Consider the following 27,871-nt stretch of genomic DNA (forward strand, 5'->3'; position numbering starts at 1 on the left):
AAATATTTCCCCCCGGGTTCGTTGCTCAAGAGACTCTATGTTGTTCAGGTCAGAAGTAGCTTGAGTATCACTTGCCATTAGCTCTTGTCTGGACTCCGCTGAAAGTGGAATTTTAGATGAAAATAAATGAGATCGCCTGTATGGTCCTTGTCATGTTTAAACAGTCTGAGACTTCCACCTAATTTCCTGAGACCTTGTTTTCTCGGCTTGTCCGTAATAACAAATCTTCAAGCATTCCTCCCTGGGAATAGCTTCTCACCATCCAGCTGAAGCACATTTCTGAAAGATGCAATTTGTGCCAGGCGGTCCATTGCATATGCAGCATTTAATAAGTGATACAGACCCCTCGACAAAAAAGCAAGTGCGGAGCCCATCGGGCCCCCATGTGAATCTGCGCTGGGTCCCAGAGGCCATCGGGGATGGAGACCAGGGTCTGGCTATCAGGTGTCTTGCTGTAAATATGGTATCCTGTGTCTGGTGTCACCACAACGACATCAGCTTCATACCTGCCTAGTCCTGTGCATGCTCTCCCGCCAGCTACCCTTCCCTCCGTCCCTCTTTGTCCCATCTGGAAAGCACGGCTTCAACGAGGCTTATGCCATCGGCTGTTCTCCCATGACTTGTGGAATTTAATTTGATTAACAGTTCTCATAATGTACAGAAGTGTATGCGTTTTATTGAGTCGAATCTAATTTTCTCTGTGATTCCTCCTATTAAGTTCCCTCCCGCAAGGAGCTGCTCTGATAGCAGCTGATAGCGTGCATTCCTAGCCTCTGTGTGGTTTTAACTTTAACCCCACGTGGGGTTGAGTGAGAATTATTCCTTCCCCCTTTCCTGTCTCATCAGGTGTCATTTGTTGTCTAATTTGCCTGCATTAGTCAGTTTCTGTTGTAATAATGTGGCTTTAACAAACCACTCCTCCTGCGTGTCTCCGTGCCTGAAACAACAAACACTTACTTCCCGTGAATGGCTGAGAACTTGGCAGCCTCGCATCAGGCCGCAGTGACACCCAGGGGAGCTACACATGGACCCAATTCCAGGACCTGGGCCAAGGGAGCAGATGTAACTGAGCTGTGACATCCTCCTGGTGGAAGGTGGGGCACAAGAGCCACAGTGGGGACTTGCCTCTTAGAACCTTTGTTTAGCATTGGCCTGCGGTCATTCCCACCACGTGCCAGCAGCCAAAGGAAGTCCAGGGGCCAAGTCCAATGTGAAGGATGCAGTACTAACAACAGCCTCTTCTTGGGCAGGGGGAGGGGGCAGAAGGAAGGGGAGGAGAGCACAGGTGGTCTGAGCCACAAGATAGTCACCAAAGTCACCTCTCTGTGTCATAGGAGACATGACCCTTCTGTCTTAGAAAGACATTCCAAAGGGATCATCCACTCACGCCCAGATGTTATCTTTAGGTCTTTATCAGGTTTGGATGTGACCCCCTTTTTGCCTGGAGAGCTAGGGATTTTAAATAATATCTGATCTGCCTCCCACACAGTCAAAAGACAATGGCAGCATGAAGACAAGATGACTGTCTCCAACGCCCCCGCTGGAATGGGGGTGGCTGGGGAGGAGTGGTGGACACCAGCAGCCCCTGGTCCCCTGCAACCTGACCCCAAGCAGGGCAGTCCTGCAAGGCCCTCGTTCTAGGCCGGAGAATGTTCTGTGTTTGGCCCAGGATATGTTCGGTTGTTCTTCATGGCCCTTGGTTCATCCCCCAGAGAGTTCTTTCGTTTCTCCTGGTCCTTTGAGGCAGCACCTAAGCAGTCTCTGGAAATGGTGTCCTCCCTCCGCCTGGCCGAACAGCCTTCCCATCCCTCTTACTGCCTTGTAAACGCTGGTCTCATTTTCCACCTCAAATCTTACAGGAGGTGCTTGGAACTCATCTCGCTTCACAGGAACCACACTCATGGTTTCTGAGACATTGGGGCAATGGCTGCCACAGACCCGCCGGCGGTTCTAAGTTCCCGGCACAGAGCTGCCCCTCCAGGGTGGCTCCCACGGCACCCACCCAACATGAGCCCCCTGTAAGTCAGCGCAAAGCAACCGAGAACTCTTTCTATAAGTAAAACATCCTTATATGTAGTTAAGTGGAGATAAACCCAAACAGAAGATAATATAAATGTGGAATTTGGTGGCACTTAGAAAAAATGGTGTATGTGCAACAGGAGAAAAAATATATTAGTGGATTTAGGGCTTAACAACTTCTGCAAATTCTCAAAAAATTTGCAATTCAATTCTGTTCCCTCTCTGAACCCAATGAGTTAGCTTACTTGTATGTCAATTTGCATTTCCTTGCTTAAATCTTCAGGGACAAAAGAAATTACCCCCCCCCCACACACACACACACACTCCAAGCTTTGCATGAAAATAATGAACCATTCTTTTGTGAAAGATCAGAGGTGAGCTAAGATACTGAATGTCCAGCTCACCAGTGACCCTACCTGAGGCTCTCAAATGTTTTCTTCCACAGGTAGCAAGCAATACTCATGTCTATCCATGTCATAGCCCTCTTTCGAATAAGCGGTACCTATTCAAAACAAGAAAACTTTAAAAGAAAACAAAACATTTTAAAATCTTTAGAGTTTTGACTTGTTACCAAGGTGCGTCTGGATGAAGACGTCCAGTCAAATAAATAAATGGATGCCTAGGAACAGATGGATAAATGAAATGTTAGAACCAAACATGGGGCCTGCATTGGCGATAAGAAAGTAGAAGCTCTCATATCAAAATAGGGTTTACCTGTTGACCTTTATGAAGTGCCCACAGTGTCGACACAGCAAGAACACATTAGGTGCTCAGCCAGGATAGGGAGGTCCTAAAGGAACCCCTGCTTCTTCATCAGAACAGACACCAGGGAGTGATGCCTGAGCCTGAGACGGCCTCCCAGAGCCTCCCAGATGGCCATACGGCGGTAGCTGCTGTTTGGAGAGTATGTCTCCTGAGATCCGGGTCATACCCCTCACCCCTGGCCAGAAGAAATGTTCCTGTCCATAGCTTCCTGATGAGCGTCTCGTGTCTTCACAGAGTAATTAGCTTGCTCACATTCATAAGACAGGAGAAAAGCAAAGCTGTAACAAGAACCTCGATGTCCTGACACACACACACCCCACACACAACACCTGGTCACCCATGTTCTCATTACTTCGGTTATTTCATTTTATTCTTTGTCATCTTCAGTCCATGTCTGATACCTTCAATACATGGTTTGCTTATGGCTTTGATCCTGGTGGGAGTCTTTTCCCTTCTGTATCCTGAGATGCCTGCTAGTTTTTAAATTGGTCCCGGCCAAGTGTGTGAAAATGTTAGAGGGTCTGGGTAGAGTTAACCCTCCCTTGGGAAATTTTCCCTTTACCCCCTCACAAGCCATGTGAGCAGAGGTGGGCCACTTGGGTTCAATCAGTCTGGGGGCTGATTTGAGGCTGGGGTGCCAATCTCTTGCGGTCTGGGCTATACCTGGTAGTCTCCAAAGTTAATCTATAGCCCACCAAGTTTCTATTGATGGCCTGGTGTGCCTGTCAGGGTGGCTCCTCCTTCTTGTCAGGTCCTGACACCCAGCTCTGATTGCCAACACCTTGTGCCCACCAAGGCCACGCTCAGTTCCTCGGTCTGCCTGTTGCTCGCGCTCATCATGTGACATTTGCAGATGCCCTGGGGACACGGCACAGGGTGAGGGTGCCTCCTCTCTGCGTCCTTTCTCTCTCACATCACCCCTACCTGCATGCCTCTCCAGTGCCTCCAGGCACTCTGTGCGTTTTATGCATATTTCCGAATTGCCTCGGTGGGACGGAGGGCCTGTTACTACTCCTGTGTCATGGCTGGAACCAGGATCCTTCCTTCCCAGGGTTCTGTGATGCTAACGTGAGAAACGTTGGAAGTGGTGCGATTCGGAGAATGTTGAAAAGTGGATGTTCAATAACACAACCAAAACGGGATGGAAATAACGACAAACTGTTACCATGACGGTTGCCTCTATTATTTTTAATGATGGGATTTCAAGTTCGATGTTATTGTCAGAATGGAGCTGTGTGTGTATGTGGCAGAAGCAGACCCCCCAGCGTACAGGGAGGGTAGTGGTGTTCCTCGCTGCAGTGTGATGCACTGACGTTTCGATCTGCCTGTGGTCGTTTGTAAACTTGGCACATACCGCCTGACCTGTGGTGGTGCAGTGGATCAAGCATTGATCTGGAATGCTGAGGTCGCCAGTTCAAAACCCTGGGCTTGCCTGGTCAAGGCACATATGGGAGTTGATGCTTCCTGCTCCTCCCCCCCTTCTCTCTCTCTGTCTCTCTCTCTCTTCTCTAAAATGAATAAATAAATAAAAATAATTAAAAAATATATTTAAGAAAATCTTGGCACGTACTATAGTAATATTAATAATGGTAATGATTAACAAAAAGAACAGTAACGCATGTTGACCAATTCACAGATGTCAAATTGGGTCCTCAATGTTTTCCGTCCATGATGTCATTTCCTCCTCCCAGTAAAGCCACGGGGCCAATGCTATTGTTATCCCCCATTTCATGTGTTGGAACCAAGGCACAGAGAGACAGATGGTTCTCCCTAAGGCCACACGGTTGGTTTGTAGCTAGCACAGCAAGGATTAGGACCGAGGCAACCGGACTCCAATTCCAGTGTCCTTATGACTCTGCTGCCTTTCATGATGCGTATGGTGGCCCCAAAAGGCTGAAGTGAAACTTCACAAAGCCATGAGAAGGTTCAGATCTTGAACTATTGGGTGGTCCAGGGAGGTCCCATGCAGACAAGCAGCAGGTCTTCCGGGCTAGGTGATATCTCTACGCTGTTGCACTTGATGTCCACAACTATGAAACAACGGTACTCACTAAGCAAATTTACATACAATCATGGTTTAAAAACTAAGGGTTCAATGAGAACCCAATACATGGCTCCTGTTCTTGTTGAGTTTACCATCCATGGAAAGGAAAGACTCCCATCAATGCTTAGGCCGGGAGCTTTTCATTGCAGTTGTCTTGGGGAGAGGAAGCCCAGGGAGAGCATGACCAAGCGCCTCCCTCGTAGAGGAGGCCCAGGAAGAGCATGACCAAGCGCCTCCCTCGTAGAGGAGGCCCAGGAAGAGCATGACCAAGTGCCTCCCTCATAGAGGGTCCAAGATGGATTTCTTTCTAAAGGAGTCAACAGTCCCATCAGGAAGGTGAGAATGAGCAGGGCTCAGCAGCATTGCGAACAAGTGGCCCAGTGCACACGGGGTGTTGAGGGGACTGAGGCTGGAGGGAGCCTGGTTTGTTCAGGGAAATGCAAGGTCAGCCTATCACTGGCAACTGGTTGGGTAGGAAACCCAGAGCAGAATGGAGAAGACTTCAGCTGAGGCCAGACCATGGTCCCGTACGGCCAGGCTATGGACCTAGAACCTCACTGAGGAGTGATGGGAAGCCTGCGGGGGTCATAGTGAGATCAGACTGATCAAATGACATTTTTGAAAGGATCGTTCCGGCTCCCACAGGAGGGAGGCAGGCCATGGGAAGAAGAAGTCAAATGGCTGAGACCAAGATGTCAGCCATGGTGATGAAGGAAGGAAGATTCTGGAAGGAAGCACTAGCAGACTTAGTAATGATGGCGGAATTTACAGAAAGTTGGATGTGACAAAGTTCTCCAGACTCTGGTCTAAGTGACGGGCTGTGGAGGAGGGGGGTCTTCTCTGGGGACGGAGCAGCCAAGTCTGAGAGGGAGGTTCCTGGGACAGGTGTGACAGCAGCACTGAGTCAGTGGCTCTGAGAGGGAGGTTCCTGGGACAGGTGTGACAGACTGAGTCAGTGGCTCTGAGAGGGAGGTTCCTGGGACACGTGTGACAGTAGCACTGAGTCAGTGGCTCTGAGAGGGAGGTTCCTGGGACAGGTGTGACAGACTGAGTCAGTGGCTCTGAGAGGGATGTTCCTGGGACAGGTGTGACAGACTGAGTCAGTGGCTCTGAGAGGGAGGTTCCTGGGACAGGTGTGACAGCAGCACTGAGTCAGTGGCTCTGAGAGGGAGGTTCCTGGGACAGGTGTGACAGCAGCACTGAGTCAGTGGCTCTGAGAGGGAGGTTCCTGGGACAGGTGTGACAGCAGCACTGAGTCAGTGGCTCTGAGAGGGAGGTTCCTGGGACAGGTGTGACAGCAGCACTGAGTCAGTGGCTCTGAGAGGGAGGTTCCTGGGACACGTGTGACAGTAGCACTGAGTCAGTGGCTCTGAGAGGGAGGTTCCTGGGACACGTGTGACAGTAGCACTGAGTCAGTGGCTCTGAGAGGGAGGTTCCTGGGACACGTGTGACAGTAGCACTGAGTCAGTGGCTCTGAGAGGGAGGTTCCTGGGACACGTGTGACAGTAGCACTGAGTCAGTGGCTCTGAGAGGGAGGTTCCTGGGACACGTGTGACAGTAGCACTGAGTCAGTGGCTCTGAGAGGGAGGTTCCTGGGACAGGTGTGACAGCAGCACTGAGTCAGTGGCTCTGAGAGGGAGGTTCCTGGGACAGGTGTGACAGCAGCACTGAGTCAGTGGCTCTGAGAGGGAGGTTCCTGGGACAGGTGTGACAGCAGCACTGAGTCAGTGGCTCTGAGAGGGAGGTTCCTGGGACAGGTGTGACAGACTGAGTCAGTGGCTCTGAGAGGGAGGTTCCTGGGACACGTGTGACAGACTGAGTCAGTGGCTCTGAGAGGGAGGTTCCTGGGACACATGTGACAGTAGCACTGAGTCAGTGGCTCTGAGAGGGAGGTTCCTGGGACACGTGTGACAGTAGCACTGAGTCAGTGGCTCTGAGAGGGAGGTTCCTGGGACAGGTGTGACAGTAGCACTGAGTCAGTGGCTCTGAGAGGGAGGTTTCTGGGACAGGTGTGACAGTAGCACTGAGTCAGTGCTACTTGGGAGCTGGCCAGGTGGGGTTTTCTAGGAGGCAGTTGCAAACACCTGTTTGGAGCTCATGGGAGAGCTCCGAGTCAAACACAGAAATTTGGAAGTCCGTGGTGGCACGCAGCTTGTACAGTAAGCACCGGGAAGAGATGGGGAACATTCCAGTGGCAGCATGCGGAGTGGGAGTCAGGGGGGCAGACCAGCAACCTGACCAAATCCGACACATGCATCAGTCTTGGCCCAAAGTCTCACTTCTAATCAGCAGTGCTCCCCCACCCTCAGTAGCTTTCTTCTAATGATCTTTTCTTATGACTTCTGGGGGGGGGGGTAGGACGACAGCTCGTTGTCTTAGCTGTTCTTCCTTCAGTTCTCAGTGACCTTCCTGCCAGGTCCCAGCAGCCTGTCTGTCCCCCCAAGCTGGAGATGTTGCTCAGTCACCCACGGGTCTCCATGCCTCTGTCCAGAACCACAACACCACATCCATCCTGTTCCCTCCGCCTCCTCCACAGCAACCTCGGCGTCCACACCAAGAACAGCAACACCCAAGGGTGAGCGCAGGGAAAGAAGTCCCCAGTGGTTGCAAGGAGAAGACACCGTGTTCAGCTCCCCACCACTGGGATGGGGGTATGTGCGACGGGAGGGGTGCACACCTTCTCGTGTCGAGTGCCTGAGGTATCACTGTGCACTGTTTTCCCGACAGAGCCCCCTGACCCGATGACTATACCTGTTCCCTTCTCCCCCACCCCTGTCTTCTCATCCCTCCTGAGTGTCTGATGCTGCTTCAGGAGCAGACCGCCCTCCCCTGGCGGGTCTCTGGCACCCTTCCTCCCTCCCGTGTGCTCACCGAGTCCTTCAGCAGCATTCACATTGCCTGGTAATTTCTACATATTTCATCTCCCTCAGAATGTGAATATCCAAATGGCAGGAATGTGTCACCTTCAGTTCTGTTCCCAGGTGCTTGGCTTAGAGCCCACAGCTGACCTGGAGCTCTTGTGTGGCCTGAGCAAAGGGCAGGTGTTTTGTGGTGTGTGACCTGTCCAGCAGTGCCTGCCCTCCTGAGCATGAGAAGACCCTCTTTCCTCATGTGGAGCGCTTCCCTGCTCCTGACTACTCTGCCCGGCCTCCCTTGCCCGTGCCCACAGCTGTGTGCCGGGTCCATGCAGAGCACTCACCGGGCTCTGTCCCTCCTGCACCCGCAGCCCAGGGCTTCCCTGCTCCTGACCACTCTGCCCGGCCTCCCTCGCCCGTGCCCACAGCTGTGTGCTGGGACCATGCAGAGCACTCGCCGGGCCCTGTCCCTCCTGCACCCGCAGCCCAGGCGAGCACGTAGGACACCTGCTCTGTCTCCACAGGAGGACACGCTGGAGGTACTTGCATCCTCTCTCTGTTCACACTCTTCTGATGACACCCTGGTACCCCTGGTGGCTGTGCCCCCAGAAGGAAGAGGAACCAGAGCGTTTGATGCAACCCCAGGAAGAAGCAGAGATGATGCTGGTGAGACAGACAGCATTGCTTGATCCTGGGCCCCCTCCTGTCTCCTCCAGATGTCTAAGGACATAAGTCCCTCCCTCCACCTGAGGTAGCTGGAGTCAGCAGGGAGAGTCACCCAGAACCAAAGGGCACGGATTAAAACAGATACATGCATGTCAGACATGACATATGACCCTTCCCTGCCTTTTCATCTTACCACATGGATAAACCCTCCGGTTCTGAGCTATGCAGTTGGTACCATCAGCCTTTCTCAGGAATCAGTAACGGCTATGAAGAGCCCACCGTGTCCAAGATACACAGGGTTCAGCCCATGTTTGTCCTGGTATTCATCTTGAGATTTCCTGTAGAATGTGCTAGATAGATGACAGAGAGGTAGACAGACAGATTGATTGATAGATAGGATAGATAAATAATGGATGATAGATAAATAGATAGATCATCGATGATGGATGAATAGATAGATAAATAGATGATAAATAGGTAAGTAGTTGGGGAACAGCATTAGGAGGATTCAGTGTGTGTGTGTGTGTGTGTGTGTGTGTAAGTATATGTGTGTGTGGGAGTTGGTGTGAATATGTGTGAGCATATGCAGTGTGAGAGTGTGAGTGTGTACATGAGTGTGCATATATATGGGTGTGAGAGTACATGTGAGTATATGTATATATGTGTGTGAGTGTGCGTGTGTGTGTCCTGAGTGAAAGTTACTCTCCGCAGTTCATGGCTCCCAAATATAAGTGCCGCTATGGAAGGCTTTTAAGTTCGTATAAATCACAATTAATGGGAAAGGAGAAAAGCAAAGAAAATTTATTTTGGGTAAAAAGAAAAGCCATTGCAATAAGTACACCAGCAGGCTATTAAGCACAGAGGAGGGAAGAGGGAAGGAGAGAGGAGAAGGGGGTGAGCCACCCGGGTTCTCGGTGGAGTCACGTAGACACCTGACCAGCAAAGCTACCCAGACAGGTTGCACTTGGCATGTCCCCGGCATCCCCTGTGCAGCCCCACTTCCCGTGGGGTTGGTCCTGGTCATGCCCCTCCCCCTGGTCATCCATGGGCTGGCTGCACATTGAGCCCAGCCCTGCTGAGAGCAGGACAAGCCTCCTGGGACCTCTGCTGGGCCCGAGGTGAAGGACCTGGCCCAGCCCACAGTGGAGACCGTGGGCTGTGAGGTCTGGGGTCCAGGTTCCTAAGGGGTGACCCACTGGACCCCACATCAGCTCTTAGTGAGGCTTGATGAGTACTCATGCCTGAGCAGCTGGCGGAGCGGGACCTGGTCCCAGTAGGAAATGGAGGGGCGGGCTCAGCAGCCAGGACAGTGTGGAGGGGAGGGGCCAGAAGCTGGGACACGGGGACCTTCCAGTCAGGGTCAGCCACTGGCTCTGGATGGGGTGACTCTGAGGGTAGGAGAGAAGCAGGAGGGGTGCTGGGTGAAGCCAGGCCAGCCCATTTCCCCAATACCCAGCCAAGGTGGTCCAGCTGCATCTCCCCCTTACCACGGAGCCACGGCAGGGGACGGAGCTAGACATGACATTCCTAGAGTTACAGTTCAGAAGGTCAGGAGCTGAGATAGGGACCCAGCGGAATGGCTGCGGGCAGGAGAGGAGGAGCTTCAAGTGGAGTCAAGCCGTCCCCGGGGCCTACCCCACACGGAGAGCCTCGGGGTCCATGTGTCCTCCTGCCACCAGCAGCGACCTCACTGCAGAATCTCAGGTTCAGCCCTGACCTAAGCCCAGGACTCTGCGTGTTGGGAAATCACATCATGCTCTCCAGGAGCCCGCTGGGTCCTGAGCATGAGACACGGTGACCACACCCTGAGCACTGGGAGAGCAGGCTAGGGGCTGCCAGCCTCCCCGCTCCTCCCACAGCCCCTTGCATCCGAGGTCCTGCTAGGATCATCAGGAGGCATGGCCTCACCCGTGAGGGATGGAACCCAGCCGTGCCACAGGGACTTGAACCCTAGAATGAGACACAGCTGGGCAGGCTCCCCTGAGCCCCTGTGGCCCCAGGTGCAGCAGCAGCAGCACTGGCTGGACAGGGGGAGAAAGGCTGAGTCACAGAGCACCCGGCTGAGACTCAGTCTCCGCATTTTACCAGTGCGCCCAGGGGTCTGTAAACCACCGGAAGCTGATCTCTTGTGGTGTTTTTTCTGCACAGGGAGGGGGCTCACACCCACCCAGGTAGGATGGCTCCCAGCCCCCCCCCCCCCCCGGCTGCTAGGTGGGTGTGGTGCCTCCAGGTTCCCTCCCTCATTAACACAAACAGGTTATCATCTGGTGTCCAGCTGCCACAGCTCCAAGGACTGGCTGTAATCCACCCTCCTGGGAGTTGGTGTGAATATGTGTGAGCATGTTTCAGGCGTGGAGTTGGCATGTTCCCCCCACCGTGCTCTCCATTGGACACACAGAAGGACTTGTTGAGCCAGAGTTATGGATTCTTATTTTAGAACCATCATGCTTTTATAGATAAGGCAACACAGGACCACAGTAGACCTGTGTGGGTGGTGAACCCTGGACTCGAACCTGAGTCTGTCACAGCCCAACCCATCAGCTGGGCTCCACCCAGGTCACCAAGGAGCATCGCTCAGCTTAGAGCTCCCTGTCCTTCCGCTGTCCCCATCTCAATACCAGCAGGTCAGAGCTCAGGGCCAGGAAAACTTGTGGTGCCCGACACTCCTGGCCTCACTCATGGCCCAGCCTGTGCTCACCTGGCACCAGCTCCAGGCCCGGGAGGGTCATCACCAGGAGCAGACGAGAGCATGCAGACATAAAAAAATTCGGCCGAGGTGGTGGACAGGTGTGTATCGCCTGAGTCGCCCCCACTGAGTCCAGCAGTAAAATGACCTACCTCCTGCCCTGCAACCACAGGTGTGCAGCCCCAGCCCGGAGAGCTAAAGGCCAGCGGGGAAAATAAAGTCCCAGCAAACCATCCCTCACACTCTCTTACATTTGGATCACTCTTCCTCCGGTCAAGAGGCCAGTGCCCTGCAGAGGATGGCTGTAGGCTGTCAGGTTTCCCAGCAGAGAGAGTTCCCTTTAAGAACAGCCACGACCCAGAATGTCTCTCGGCACAGCTCCTCTGCAAGTGATAAGCCAACAATGACAGATAAGGAGGGTTCAAGCTAATCTCACTTGGGAGGCTTACTGTCCACACTGCCTCTTTGTTGGGTCCGCCAGTGACAAGATAGCATCGGAATCTCAGAGAACAATATCTTTCGGGGACACGAGACTCTGTCGCCCCAGGGGACTTTACATGATGGAGAAACCTTTGATTTACGAAGAAAGATCAGAGAAATAACTCACGGTGTTTAAGGAAGTGTGTCAAGGGGGGAAATGGACAGTCACGGTCCTCGCCTAGTCCATCTGAAAGTACCTGTCACACTGCCATGCTCTCTCTCTCTCTCCCGCCACCCCCTGCTCACAGACACCCAGCACTTACAGAGCGAGGTCTATGCATCACTCTGTTGCTCAAGTCCCACCTGTGGGCACATATGAGGCACAAGATACCATCCTGCAGCTGGGGGCGGGTGGCTTGCTCTCCAATAAGAGGCTGACTGCAAACTGCAAATGGAGTGTGCCCAGCGCTCACACGGGACATTTTCTGTCCCAGAAACGCAGGTCCCAGGTTGTCTGCCCTCCACGTGGCATCCAGAGGTGCGGAGAAGTGGTTCGCACACATTCCCCCACCGTGCTATCCTTCTCCAGGCCAGACAGCTAGGGAGAGCGGTCCACTTACAAGGTCAAAAGTGGAGATTTCCCATAGAGAAAACTGTTGGAAGCCTTGCTTCTGCCATGCTGACCGCCGGGAGGCAGGCAGAGGGGAATGCACTTTCTGCCTGTCTGAGCCACGTGCAGGGTCCTGAGGACACGTGGGAAGCAGTCGTGTCCAGAGAGGTCATTCTGGGGGCCAGAGAGAAAAGGACTTTAATGAGCAGACCCCAGAAATGCTTGGTGGGGGGGGGGGCAGAGAAATGATGTCTGAGGTGGGTGATGGGTAGTGCACTTGCAGGAAGTAACGGCAATTACAATCAGACAAGGCAAGTTTGGGGGACAATGAGGTTGTGTTGAGAAGCATGCACCCCTCAGCGGGTACTTGGTGTAACTGGGGGGAGGGGGCATTTACCTGAGGGTTTCATGTGATGCCGGTAGTACTTCACAAGGAAGAAAATCCTGTATGATGCGTCAATTCCTCACCAAGACCTTGCCTGTGAACTTGGGGAAACATCTTGCATAGTCTTCTCCTGGGTTCTAAGCAGTCGTTTCTAACCCAGGTTCACACTGGGTTTACCAGTGGTCATAATACTGTGGAGGATCCAGCAGCAGTCAGGTGCCTTCAACTCACCTACAGACACTCCATGGTCAACTTGCCGGCCCGGCATGGTTGGGTGTGGACAGCAGAAACCTGCTGTCAAGGGTAAATGATTATATGACTGCGCTCGGGCAGATCTGTAGAGGACAAGCAGCACCTGGTGTCCCAGACCTCCCAGCACCGGCTCCCGCTGTACCAACTGCCTCCTTGTCCTGAAGCCATACCTGTGGGTTTCAACCAATCCCTGGGAGCCAACCAGCCACCTGGTGGCAGACTGGACCTCTCCCATCACGAGGAGCTGGACATTACCAGCACAGGAATAATCATGTCCTGTGGACATAGATTTGCCTCTCCCACCTGGAAGGCTCCTGCCATCACCATCATCCATGGATGGGCTCACAGAACGCACCCTCCCCCAGCACAGCATCCATCCCGCCCTCAGCATCTCAGTGCTTCCAGCAAAGAGAGTGCAGCCAAGGGCTCCTGCCCATGCAACCTCCCTGTCCTGCCCCAGACCTCGTCATCCATCCGGAAGCTGAAAGGTACAGTGGCACGCACACTGAAGGCTCAGTTGTGGTACATTGGGGACAATGCTCTGTAATGTCACCAGATGCAGTGACTACTGAGTTGGACTGCTGTGTGGGACATTCCCCCGTGAGCCGTACACATGGGTCTGACCTCAGGGAACCCATGTGGGAGTGGCCTCTCTCATGCTCACACCTGTTGACCCAGTGATCTCATTCTGCAAATACCCGCGAGATGACTCACACTTGATATTCTCAGTGTAAAATCGTACATTGACTTAATAGAAAGGAGTCTCACTAGTATTTGTCATTCCCATGACCACTCAAGATGTTGATCATCTTTTATTTTGTCTATGGTCAGTTTATGTCTTCAGCTGAAAATCACTTACCAGGCGCTTAGCCCATTTCTATGTCTGGTGGTCTTTTTCTTATTAGCTAATCGTTGCTAAATTTTTTTACATCCAGGTAATCATCATTTTCTCTTAGTCGAAAACATTTCTTTTGGTTTTGTTTAGAATGCCTTTTATTATCAGGAGATTGTATTTTTCTTCTGATTAAGTCAAATCTTTCCCTATTTCTCATTTTCTCCTGACTTCTAAATTCTGTACTTTGTTTTGGAAGAGCTTTCATAAGCCAAACAATTACAATACATTTCTATCTTTTCTACTGCTCTTTCATAATTCATTTTAATATTTCACATTAAGTGTCACTCATTATTTTGGGTATTTATCTTTTCTCATATGGTTACATACTTTGATCCAACATCATGTATTGAACAACATAACCTTTCTTCAAGAATTTGAAGGGCCTCTTTTCTAACCTTACAGTAAACTGAAATTTGACACTCACGCAAGCATGTGTCTGGCCTCTCATTCTGTCACTTTAGCATTCTTACAGCACCAGTGGCTGGCTGGCTCCAGAGTTCAGCATGTGGCATGCTGGGATACCCTGTAGGTATCATCCTTCTTTCAAAACAACAAGAACAACAAAATGATTTCGCTATATTATTTGTTTGCTCATTTTCTTCCATTCACTTTAAAATTAGTCAAGTGGCACACAAATTTCACTGACATGCTTTTAGCAGGGGAGGGGTTTCATGGATTCCACAGGTTAACATACGGAGAATTTGCATATTTAAAACATGGTGATAGGAAAAGTCTTCTCCTAGAGAGGAAGTCAGAGCAGAGACCAGGAGGAAGTGAGCTAAGGAACTGTGAGGAGGGAGCCCCCATGCAGAGGGGAGAGCACGAAGGTTTTAAATAGGGACTGAGTTGGGGTGTTGGAGGGGTAATGATGTAGCCAGGGATGCAGAAGAGGAGTGAGCTGGGCAGGAAATGGGAAGAGATGAGACAAGAACGACAACAGGAACAAGTTCCTGCATCTCCATTGGTCTGCGTGAAGGACACGGGCATTTCTGTGACCGTGCTGGGAATCCCTGGGAGAGTGCTGAGCAAGGACAATGCACAGTTTGGGGTTGGTTTTTTTATATTTTAAAGACTCTTTCTGAATGCACCATGAAATAGAGAGTGTACGGGGGGGGGGGGGGGGGGTTGCGGGCATGTGTGCCAGCCAGAGGAAGATGCCTGTATCTTCAGCCAGCGGTGGAGATCTTAAGGACAGAAGATGTCAGTTGTGTACTAAAAATAAGGACAGCAGGGTTTAATGATGGTGTGCAGCTGTGCCCACCGAAGAAGAGAGGAACAAAGGAAGACTGGAAGGATCGTGCCAGGGGCAGGGAGACTCCCTTACCCCATGGAGATAGTAAGTGCGGAGCTTGGGCTGGGCAGGGTGGGAAGGCCACCGAGAGGTCTGCCTCAAGTGTCGAGGACAAATTCTGTCACTCTGCCCTTCAGTCTTCCAACAGCATCACTGCTGTGTCATAATAAAGGCAACATCCTTATAAGGACCCACAATCCCTAAAAGACCTCTCTCCTAACTGCTGACCACATCTGTCACCCTACTCCAGACCCCTGACCCTCACTGCTGCTGGCAGGCTCCCAGGGCAGAAAACCCTGCACTCTGCCCCTTCCCTCTACAATGTTCATCTGACAGGCATCTGTCCAGTCCCCCCAGACCTCCGTGCCTTCTCCGTGGGGCCTTCCCAGGAAGCCCATCTAAATATCGCCCCCTTGCCCACTGGTCCTCCGCCCTTTAGCTTTACTTTATCCTTAGTAGTTTTCAGTATTTCATCCTCCCACATGATGTTCTTGTCAGTTGTCTGGTGACCTACACTGGGACTCCCTGCAGGCAGGATCTTCTCTCTTTGTAACACTCTTTCCCCAATGACTCAAAGAGGACCCCACACATAATAGAGGCTGCAGAACTATCTGGGGAAAGAAGGAAAAAATAAGGAAGGAAAGAAGGAAGGAAAAGGAGGGAGGAAGGGAGGGAGGGAGGGAGGGAGGGAGGGAGGGAGGGAGGGAGGGAGGGAGGAAGGGAGGGAGGAAAGAAGGAAGGAAGGCAGGAAGGAAGGAAGGAAGGAAGGAAGGAAGGAAGGAAGGAAGGAAGGAAGGAAGGAAGGAAGGAAGGAGGGAGGGAGGGAGGAAAGAAGGAAGGAAGGAAGGAAGGAAGGAAGGAAGGAAGGAAGGAAGGAAGGAAGGAAGAAGGAAGGAAGGAAGGAAGGAATAGAAGTAGCATTATTGACCAGGACTTATAGATACATCCAGATTTCAAGGAAAAACTTGGGGATTTGTGTCTGAGAAAAACCTTTTTTTGTATATCGACCTCACATCCAGCCCTCTTACTGAGCTCTTTTATTACTGCAATGTATTTCAGGTGTGAGGCCGTTTCATCTTGTTTGGTACTTTTAACTGGACAAGCATCATATCTGCAGAAAATGACCATTTATTTCTTCCTTTCTACATTTTGTTTTTTTTATCTTGTCTTATTGCATTGGGTAAAATAATCAGAAAAAAATGGTGAATAGCAGCTTATCTGTATATATATTCCACACTTCTCACTTAGTTGAGACGTATATTTCTTACAGCAAACAATGTAGTTAGAAAGCTTCTTATTGCTCTTATAGCTGCTGCCGTTTCTTAACTCAAAGCAAAAGGCTATTCTGATACAACCATTTACTGCGTTATAGCATTATAATTTTGCCAAATACCTAAGTGTTCTTGGTGGTTGTGGACTTGACCTTCCCAGCGGATGACCAGATGACCGGGAAAGAACTTTCCCGCTTGGAGAGTTTGCATTTTCCTCTAGAACTCATATTTGCAATTTAAAATGTTCTCTGTTTTAATTCTAACCAGTTCTAAAATGTGACACCTTCTGCTAAAGGGGACTCAACAGCTTTCTCAGAAAGTTATTTCATCGTCCATGTATACCTCTTCCTTTTGGAAGACTTTTGCTTATCTTGAGCCAGAACATTCTCCCATACGCTACCCATCCCTCTGGAGCTTTGGTGCACGCTAACAAATCCCTGCTCTTCCAAACCCTATCCAGTGCTGCTTATCTCCCGGTTCACCTTCTCCAGTTCTTCCTGTCTTCATGGTTTCCAAACTCCTAATTAAACACATGTTTATTGATTCTGCGTAGAAGGACCAGAACTGTCCACTCTACCCTGTAATCAGGCCACGTTCCATTCCATGGATAGTTTGATTTCTAATAGCTCCAGACAGCACATTCCATGCATAGCCAGGTTTGGGGGTGGGGGGCAGTGAACACAACAAAACCCAGAAGAAGACAGCAGAAAGACTGAAGGAAGAGAAGCAGGGAGAGGGGGAACATGAGGCAGAAAGAGAAGAGAGAAAATAAGGAGGAGGAAAAGGAAGGATGTGTGTAGGTTGCATGTGCTGAGAACCAAACCCCAAGACTGGATTTGAACATGCAAGAGGTGTCCCTCCGGAGCCAATGCCCGTGAGGGGGGAAGGGGAAGGAGCAGGGAAAGGCAGGAGGGCCTTCAGACCATGATGTGGGGCAAACACAGGTAAGGGAGCACCTCAGACTGAAGCAGTTCTAAGAAAGACTGAGCCAGGCCTACGGCAAGTCCTCAAGCTGTGTCACCCACGAGAGGAGTCCCCTGTCCTGCATGCCTGGGCTGATCGAGGCTCCCTGTAGGGTTCCACCACTGGCTGGGGGGAGCAGACTGCAAGAAAGCATGGGGTCCCAAATGGTGGTGCAGGCAGACAGGCACTATCTGGGTCCAAGAGTCAAATTATGACCCCCTCCCAACAGGAGATCCCAGGGGCCCCTTTTCTTGGCTGCCACAATGGAGAAAAAGAGGGAGAAGAAGAAAAAATAATAAAGTGGGAAGACTTTGTAGAAGAAGAAATCATTACTGTGGGTTCTTTTCATTTGATTGCTATCCTTTTAAAATGAATTCATGCTTCCACCTTGGTATAAATGTGCATCTCTCATGCAGGGAGCACTGCTGGCCGGTTCTTGCCTCCCTGTAATAACCATGTCAGAAAACCCAGTTGGTTCCTGTCAAGTATTCCATGAGGAATGCTGTCAGTGTTCCCTGTGAGGATGAGACCTGGCCAGGTAAGATTCAGATAGAGCTGGAGGGTCAGTTATGCATCATCCTTCCTCACTGTGGAGAAGAGAAGGACATGTGCACATTAGAGAAACTTCCTTCCAAAGACATTAGCATCATTTTCAGGTAGCATTCCATAGATTCTTCCTCCAGCATCACCTGACATCTGTGATTGGACTTCTCCCACTGGTCCCATGAGCCTGGGGAGCTTGGGCTGAAAAGAAATGAGTGGCCCTGTGTGCGGCTCCCCACAAGGTGGGACGAGCATGCTCCCTGCCTCAGTGGCAATCAGGGGAGCACGGACGAGCTCCTCACAGGAAAGTGGCCAAGTTCTCTTGCTCTATTTAGAATGCTCAAAATACTGAGTTTTTACTGGGGATGGGGGCTGGAGAGTGGTTTAGGATTGGTCATAATTTTAATGAGCAAATTACAATGACATAATTTTAAGTGCAGTCTCACTATGAGCAAGTTCTATCAGACTATCCACATTCACTTGCAAAATTGAAGATACAATGTATATGATATATGTAATGAAACTCCCAGATCTTGGGTAAATGTAGCATGTACACACCTCTCCAGACCGAGACATTTTATCACCTCAGACATGCACATTGCCATCACCGCTGCCCCCTAGGAATATTACTATTCTAATTTCCATCCCCGTGACCAGTTCTGCCTTGTCCTTGAACTCTGCTATCAAAGATCATATTCTCTTTGCTGTCTGGCTTCTTGCAATCACCACTGTGCTCTTGAGATCCATCTGTGTTTTTTCATGTAGTAAAGAGTTTATTACTTTTCTTTCCAATTTGCATATACACAGTACAGTATTAATACTCCATAAATTGTATATTTATTCTCTGGTGGATGGTTATTTAGATTGGTTGCAGTTTAGGGTGGCAATGAATAAAGTTGGTAGAGAGCCCTCGTCTACAAATTTTCCAAGAAAGTATTGTTTTTATTCCTCTTGGAACAGAAATCGCTAAGTTATAGGGTAAGTAGACTCTAAAATTTGCAAGGAATTGGCCAAAAGTGAATGCAAAACGATGGTGTCGTTTGTCTCCTCCACCAGCAGCATATGGGGAGTCTCATAAATGTAAATACACTTGCTATTGTCAATCTCTAGCACAGTCATCTCACTGGATGCGGGGTGGAACTTTATTGTGGTTTTATTTTGCATCTCCTCACTGTTGAAGTTTGAACGCCTTTTGATGTGCTTAGGAACATATTGGTATATCTCCTTGTGTGGAGAAGCTCTGCAAGTCCTTTATCGTTATTTCTAATTTACTTGCCCTTTTATAACTGACTGGTCAGCTATTCCTAGATAACCGGTAAAAATAACCTATTTGTCTTGGGACAACACGCGTCCTGACCCATTGCATTGCCAATATTCCCTCCAGCCCACGGTTGGCCTTTTCATTTTCTTAATGGTATCTTTTGATGAGAAAAGGCTTTTAATTTTGAGGGAGCTCAAATTGTCAATTTATTTTCTTTTATGGTTATGGCTTTTTACATCCTGCAAAGGAAAACTGTGTCCATTTCAACATTGCAATTAGATTCCTCGGATTTCTTCTAAAAAGCTTTAGTGTTATAGATTTTATGTGTAGGACTATCATCTCAATTAATTTTCGTGAAGGGCAAGAGAGGGGGCTTGTGTTTCATTATATTTTTCTATGTGGATGCCCAAGTGTTAGAGCAGTATTTGTTAAAAAAAAAAAAAAAGACTTCCCTTTCTCCATTGAATTGCCTCGACATCTTTGTCAAAAATCAATTGACTTTATAGGTACAAATTGATCTGGTCTCTATTATGTTCCATCAATCTGTATACTTGAATGTATGCCAACAATACTCTTTTCTATTTATTGTAACATCATAATAAGAATTAATACAAGTTATGAGTCTTCAAACTTGGTTTCCTAAAAATATTTTATCTATCCTAGATCTTTGGTATGCTAATGTAAGTTGTAGAGTCACTTATTACTATTTAATGAAAAAAGAAGGAATCTAGGGTTTTTTGAGTGAATGTGAACTGAATCTACAAATCACTTTGGGTTCTGACATAATAATATTCTCTCACTCTATGAACATGGTATGTCTCTCATTTATTTAGCTCCCTTTACCTTTTTAAGACTTAATCATATTTTTCAAATAAAAAGGTCATATAGGTCTTTTGTTGAAATTATCCTTAAGTTTTTATTTATTTTCATAAATCCAATTATTTTAAAAAAAATTTTAAATGTTTATTTTATTGATTTTAGAGAGATACTGACAGACAGGAATAGCAATCTTCCTTTGTATGTGCCCTGACTGGGGATCAAACCAGCAACCTCCTCACTTCGGAACAATGCTCTAACCAACAGATTGCAGCTATTTTATATATTTTTAAAATGATTTCATGTTAATTTGTGTCCTGCAACCATGCTAAATTTACTTAACATCCATTAGATTTTTGTTTTAAGGTTACATAAGAAACTTTTTTGTAAATGACAATGCTGTCCGTGGACATGGATAATCTTATTTTGTTTTTCATTTCAGATATTTAAAGCACTTATACAGTATTTCTTCTGCCCCCTAACTACTCTCACTAAGACCACCATCATAATGTTAAATAGAATTGCCGATTGCAGATATTTGTTGCCTCATTCCTGATATTAGGGTAAAAGTGTTCCATGTTTTGTGGCTGATGTCCACTGTAGGTTTCTCATGTATGCCCTTCATTCATTCCCATGATAGATTACCCTGGCTGATTTCTGAATGTCCAATGTTGCATCCCTAAGACAAGCCCATTTAGTCATAGCATATCACACTTTTATATATTACTGCATTTTATTTGCTAAAGTCTTATTTAGGACATTTGTGTCTCTGCTGATGATGGTCTCTCATATTATTTTATTTTAAAATCTTTGGTAGGTTTTAACATCAGGGTCCCACTAGCATTGTGAAATGATTTGGAAATCCTCTTCTCCCTCAGTAGTTTGAAACTGGCTTCTATGCATCTGGGTGCAGCTTCTTGCTTCAGGGTTAAATTCATTCGTTGGGCTACCTGAGCCTAGAGTTTTCACTGTGAAAAGGTATTCAAGTATAAATTCAGTGTTATAAATACAGGGCTGTTCAGACTTTCTATTTCTTCTTGTGATAAGGTACGTTTCTTCAAGAAAATGTGCCCGTTCTATCTAAGTCATAACAATTATTGGCACAAAGATGTCACATGTCCATGGGCCCCCTAGTGGGCCCTCTGGTGGTGTCTTCACTTTTGTGTCGATATGATTTGTAGCTTCTCCCTGTCCTTTCCCCCACGTGTGTGTGTGTGTGTGTATGTGTACACACACTTTATTATCTACCTTACTTGCTAAGGTTTCACCAATTGTTTTTGATCTTCCAAAGAACATTTTTTTCACTTTGCTAATTTCTTAATTGCAGGATTTCTATTTCATTTAATTCTGCTTGAATTGTCTTTTTTTTTTTTATCATACAACTTCCTTTGGGATCAATTTGCTCTAATGTTTCTAGCTAAAGCTATATTATTATTTTTCTTTCCCCCCAATTACACATTAAAATTTACAAATGTCTTTCTAAACCCTGTTTTAACCTCCACTCATACATGTTGATAGGTTGTGCTTTCCTTTTTCATTCATTTCAAAACATTTTCTCGGTTTCATTCTGGTTCTGCTACAGCAGTGGGTTATTTTATAGTGTACATGTTTATTGCCAACAATTTGGGTATTGCATTATTATTCATGTCTAATTTAATTGTCATGTCTTTGCTGGGTCTCGGTGTCCTGTCTGAGCCGGCATCACGGAATGATTTGTAAAACATCCCTCCTCCTGTATTCAATTGTATCATGACTGGAGAACATATTATTTATTATTTCCATCCTACGAACCTAACCAAGACTCATTTTATGCTGTGGCATATGATCATTTTATCCAAGAGAACGTCCCATGTGCCCAGCAAAGAACGTGCCTTCAGCAGAGCGGGAAAGAACATCAATAATATTTTAATAACTGCACGTGACGACAGGTAACTGCTACCTGTATCACAGTGATTATTTCATAAGGTGGATACATGTCAAGTCACAATGCCACAAACCTGAAACGAACATCATATGTCAACTCTATTTCAATAAACAAAAGCGCATCCTGCAATTGCTGAACATAGTGATTGACAAGCGTTGGTGAGATTGAGTTGGTTAATAGGTTTTTTCATTGTTTTGGGTTTTTTTTTTTTAGGTCTCTTATATCCTTAGTGATTTTGTGTTTATTTGTTCTATCATACTGAAATACAGGAGTTAAAATCTCTACATAGGACAGTGGGTCTATCCATTTTCCCCTTTGGCTTTTCCAAGGTCTGCTTTCTATATAAATCAATAGGCAATATGCTACTATGAGCAGAGAATATGAAGAAGTCACCCAAAACCCAAAAGAATAAGTAAATGAATTCAGCAAGGTCACAAGGTGAATCTCTAGACATACAAATTAATTCTATTTCTGAAAGAGGAATCAAGACAACAACTCCACCCACAAAATCACATCAAAAAGGATACAAGTCTTTAGGAATAAATTTCACAAGAGGTGCTAGACTTGCACACGAAGACTGTAGAGAGGCTGAGATCATGAAAGATTGAAATATGTGACATGTTCCATGTTCGTGGATCAGAAGACTCAGTATGGTGAACATGGTGAGTCTTCCTCAGACAGACCCTCAGATCGAGGACAACCCTAAATAAAATACTACTGGGCTTTTCTAATATAATGGCATGTTCATCTTAAAAGACATATATGCACATAGGAAGATCTTAGAGCAGCAGAAGTCATTTGGAGAAAGAAAGATAAAGATGGAAGATGGATACTTCCAATTTCAAAACTTTCTTTAAAGCTACAATAATCTAGGGCATGTGCACTTGTCATCAGATGGACACTCAGACCAGGGGGACAAAACTGAGAATCCAGAAATGAACCCTAACATCTACAGCCTCTTGATTTTCAACATAAGGGCCAAGATATTTAAATTAGGGGAAAGACTAGCTTTTAAAAAAATGGTACTGAAACTACTGGTTATTTATAAGAAGAGGAGGATGAGAAAGCAATCAATGAAGAACTAAGGTGCCTCAACTATGAGTTGATGCTTCTCATCTCTCTTCCTTTCTCTCTTTAAAAAAAAAAAGGAGGAGAAAGAGGGGTGGGGGAGGAGAAGGAGAGGACTTAGATTTGCACCTCATGCAATTGGCATAAGTTAATTTAAAATGGATCACAGGCCTGAAGAATCATGACAACTTTAAAACTTTAAGAGGAAAACAGGAGAGAACCTTTTTGGTGAAGCAAAGATTGTTTAACTAGGACACCAAAAGCACAATCCACCAAAGAGAATTCGATAAACTGGACTCCGTCAAAATGTAAGACCTTTGCTCTTCAAAAGAAACCATTTAGAATTTTAAAAGACAGATCCAAGTCTGGCGGGGGGGGGGGGGGGGGAATATATATACACACACACACACACACACACACACACAAATTGTATAGCTGATAAATAACTTGTCACCCACAATAGATAAAGAATTTTTATAACTAAAAAACCTAGTTTTTTCTCCCACCGGGCAAAAACTGGGACAGACACTTGGTCCGTGAGAGGTGCACACGGTTTTAAGTACATGAAAGTAAGCTCATCGTCACGAGGCATTTAAAGACCAGATGCAAATCCCAGGGAGATACCACTGCACAGTCGCTGGATGGTGAGCCAGCGGGAGTGTGACAAGGAACAGCCACTGTGGAAATAATTCTGGGAATCTCTTTAAAACCAAAACCTACCCCAAGCCCCGCAATCCCACACCTGGATGTTTGCTCAAGACCAGTGGAAGCAGATGTCTGCGGGAAGACCTGAGCTCCAATTGTCACTGCAGCCAAAGCTGGGGACAGCCCGAGTGTCCACCCACTGCCGGAGGGATGATCAAAATGCCGTACATCGAAACAGCCGAGTACGACTTAGTGGTAAAATGAGACCCTGACTTTTCTTTTGTCCATCTGTATTTCATTCCACTCCCATCGGAGTGCCTTCCAGCTGACGGCATCTGCAGCAACGTCTAGCCCGCTGTTCCCGCCATCCAACATCCTCTTCATCTCGCACATTGTATTGATAGTTTAATCTCTAGAAGTTTAATTGTGATTTTTTTTTACATAATTTTATATCTTTTATATCCTTTTTTTTATATAGAGGCCTCTACCAGACTTTTCAACACACGGACCCCAGTGATGGGGACCGTTTCGACGTGGCACCTGCCACATGCTAAGGGTTGTCACATTAATGTTTCTCACAAGTGGACGAGTGGAAACAAACATACGTCTTGTAAATCATCTCGTGGATTCTATGGTGCCAAAGCTGCATCCTCCCCTGGAGAGATCCCACGAGGAAAGAATTCACTGGCAGCAATGAGGTTTGAACTGGAAGGGGTCGATGTCACCAGGAGGTCGGCGGCCACAGTTGGCAGGACACTGGTCTGAAGCGCCACCTGAATCTTTCTGTGTTGCATCCAGGCAGAACCACACCATGACTCCGATCGATCGCACAGCCAGGCCGGGCGAGGGCTTGGGAAAGAACAGCAGGGAAGACAGCACAGAGGACACTCGGTTGGGCCCAGGGGACCCAGGAAGACACTGGAAGGAAGGGCGACTCCCAAACTGGAAAGGAGCAGGGGGGCCTTAGTGAAGGGTGTCACGTAAGCGACCCTGGGGACAAGACTGAGTTGGGGTCTTCCGGGACCTCTCCATCAGGGCCTCTCTGGGCGGTCTGCCTGGAGGGGCCTGTCCCCAATCTAGCTGCGATGAGAGGGAGGCAAAAATGGAGAGCAGGAATTTGGAAATGTTTATAGAAAATTGACAGAGTAATTTTATGTCTGTTGAAATTAATCACAAAAATGTGGAGTCTGTGTTTTGTACTCCTCAGATTTCGTTTTGTGACTGAATTCTTTCTGCTGTAATTTTCAAAATATTGTCTGAAATGGACAGAAAAAAATAAAGCTGCTTCTCCCTGAGCGATGATTAGAAAGGCAGCCACTGGTTCTATGCGGCTGGAGGTGGCATACCAGGGGTGAATGGCGGAGCTGGGGCCAGGCCAGGGGCAGGTGGGCAGGAGTGGCCTGGAAGGGTCTCTGGGACCTGGTCAGGGAGCCTGGGCCCAGCCCAAAGCACAAGAGACCAACTGAAGGCCCCCAGCCGAGTCGACCCCATCAGATCTGCCTTTCCAATGACACTGGTAGTAGTCTGGTACCAGGGATGGAGACTGGACCAATTGTGGACAGGTGACACTGGGGGGATTCATCATTCCCCTAGAGCCCTGGGGAATCGCTGTGGGCAGCTGGGGGGGGGGGCATGCACACTGCAGGTGCTGTGCTTGGACCCAGGTGCTGTGCTTGGACCTTCCCGCCTTGGTTCTGCCCAACCCTGTGTGGCCCGGAGCCCAGGGAAGGGGGTCAGGACGCAGACTCAGCCCTGCCCTGGCCAGAACCCGGAGCTATGACATGTCTCTGCTGTGAGGACGAGGATGGAGGACTTACAAAGAGGCCTGAGACAGCACACCTCACCCCCTGCAGGCAGGTAGTGAGAAAACAGCTTCCCTTCTGTTGTTCCATTTGGAGGAGGTTTTTGTGCTCTTTTTTCTAATCCAGCAAAATTAGTGACTTCCCTGCAGTGTCCAAAACAGCCAGACCATCTGCCCATCACCTGGTGGAGAACAACAGAGAGAAGGGGGTGTCCGCACTGGAGGCTGTGGGCACGCACACCAGGGCATGGGGGGTGACTGGGCGAGTCGTGGCAGCATTCTGCTGCCTGAAATTTAGATTTTACAATCAACTCCGGTCTTCAGCAGCCACTGGGATTTAAAGGGAAATAAATAAAAGTTCCACGCCTGTGCCCCTGTTCACTTTCACCGCCTGCAAAGAGCAAGCCTGCAGTGCGTGCAGGTGGAGGGAGTGACGGGTCTTGCCTCCAAGTCCCTGGTCCCAGCAGACCTGCCCCAGGGCTCTACTCAGCCCCCAGGCCTCCACCCCCACTAGGCCGACCGCCTCCCACCCTGGGCACTGCACTGGAGGGCGTCATAAGCCAGCGATGGCCAGCCCACTTCACAGGAGAGTCGCTGTCCCCCCACGGAGAGGAGCCCAAGCTGGTGTCACACTTGTTAACACTACAAGCGAGGCAATGCTGTCACTATTTTTAAATATTAAAGGAAAAGTTATGCCCAGACCGTGATAGGAAACTCATCTGTCACCTGATGCTGAGTGAGATGAGACGTTGTCAGGTGTTGGGAAAGATGGATGGCTTGGCCACACTGAGACCAGGGACTTTGCTCACCAGACACTCCCCCCATCCCCTGCCCAGGGAGAGAAACAAGATGGAATAGGAAAAGCAGCTCCTCTCACCAACAAAAACAAAAGTTTATATCCAAAGCTTTACAGAAATTTGTGTTAATCAATAAAATAAACAACTGGGGGAAAAAAAGCAGCCAAAAGATGGGAATGGGCACTTAAAATGAAGGAACAACATGGCAACAGATCCTATGACAAGTATCTATTTTCTCATCGGTAACTGGGAAATGCTAAACCCAACCTCGCCAATACAGACCCGCGAGATTGAAACATTAGTTTAAGATGCCCACAAACTGATTGATCCTCTAATGAAAGTCCGGAGAAGCAGCAGCAGTGTGATTGTGCACGGCGGCAGTGTGTGTGATTGTGAATGGCGGCAGTGTGTGTGATTGTGCACGGTGGCAGTGTGTGTGATTGTGAACGGCGGCAGTGTGTGTGATTGTGAACGGTGGCAGTGTGTGTGATTGTGCGCGGCGGCAGTGTGTGTGATTGTGCACGGCGGCAGTGTGTGTGATTGTGATTGTGAATGGCGGCAGTGTGTGTGATTGTGAACGGCGGCAGTGTGTGTGATTGTGATTGTGAACGGCGGCAGTGTGTGTGATTGTGCACGGTGGCAGTGTGTGTGATTGTGAACGGTGGCAGTGTGTGTGATTGTGCATGGCGGCAGTGTGTGTGATTGTGAACGGTGGCAGTGTGTGTGATTGTGAACGGCGGCAGTATGTGTGATTGTGAACGGCGGCAGTGTGTGTGATTGTGAATGGTGGCAGTGTGTGTGATTGTGCATGGTGGCAGTGTGTGTGATTGTGAACGGCGGCAGTATGTGTGATTGTGAACGGCGGCAGTGTGTGTGATTGTGAATGGTGGCAGTGCATGGGCCCGGAGCAGAGAAGAGAGGAGACGTGTGGGGATGTCACGTGTGGGGCTGTCACGTGTGGGGCTGTCACGTGGGCAGGCACTCTGTGGCCCAGCAAAGCTGCAGGCGCACGGACCACACCCCTAACCCAGCAGCCCTGCCGAGGACTCCCTCTGGAAACACCACTGCTCAGAGCACCCACTGGCACAAGCCAGAGTTGACCTGGGCAGGGGTCATCACTGGACGGTGTTCACTCTCAGTACAAGCACAGGAACTGCTAGGCTGTGCTGAGAGTGAGGGGACAGAGATGCCACAAAACAGGGGAGATGCCAGCACAGAAGGACAGATGTGATTCCATCTGTGTGCTTCAGGTAGGGAGCCCACTCATGTGAAAGGGTGGAAGTGGAACTGGACGCCTGGTGCTGGAACAGCAGGCAGCAGCCTGAGCATCCCAAGGGTCCAGACGGTCATCACTAGACCAGGGGCACACGGCTGTCCAGGCTGGGGTGTGTCCTAGTCCACGGCCAGGTGCTGGCCGTGGGGCAGTCTCCTTACTTATCAACTTGTCCATATGCCTATGCCCTTTTTATCTGTGTTATAATTCAGGAAAAAAGTGAAAATCAAAGAAGAGAGAGGGAATAAGGGAGGGAAGAAAGAGAGGAAGTGAGAAAGGGACAGAGGGAGGAAGAGAAGGAGGGAAAGAAGGAGGAAAGAAGGAAGGGAGGAAGGGAGGAGGGAGGGAAGGAAGGAAGGAAGGAAGGAAGGAAGGAAGGAAGGAAGGAAGGAAGGAAGGAAGGAAGGAAGGAAGGAAGGAAGGAAGGAAAGGGAAGGAAGGAAAAGCTTGAAAAGCAATGTCTCATCACTCAGTCCTGGGGCAGATGGTGGCCCTTTCCTCAGGGCTGTGGCAAGGCCCCAGCCCTCCCCATGACCCCAGCCCTTAACCTCTGGAGAATAGTTTTCGGCACCCCAGAGTGGACACTCGCTCCAGCAGTAAACTCCAGAATGCAGATTTATT

Source organism: Saccopteryx bilineata, chromosome 1, assembly GCF_036850765.1.
Source record: "Saccopteryx bilineata isolate mSacBil1 chromosome 1, mSacBil1_pri_phased_curated, whole genome shotgun sequence".
NCBI lineage: Eukaryota > Metazoa > Chordata > Mammalia > Chiroptera > Emballonuridae > Saccopteryx > Saccopteryx bilineata.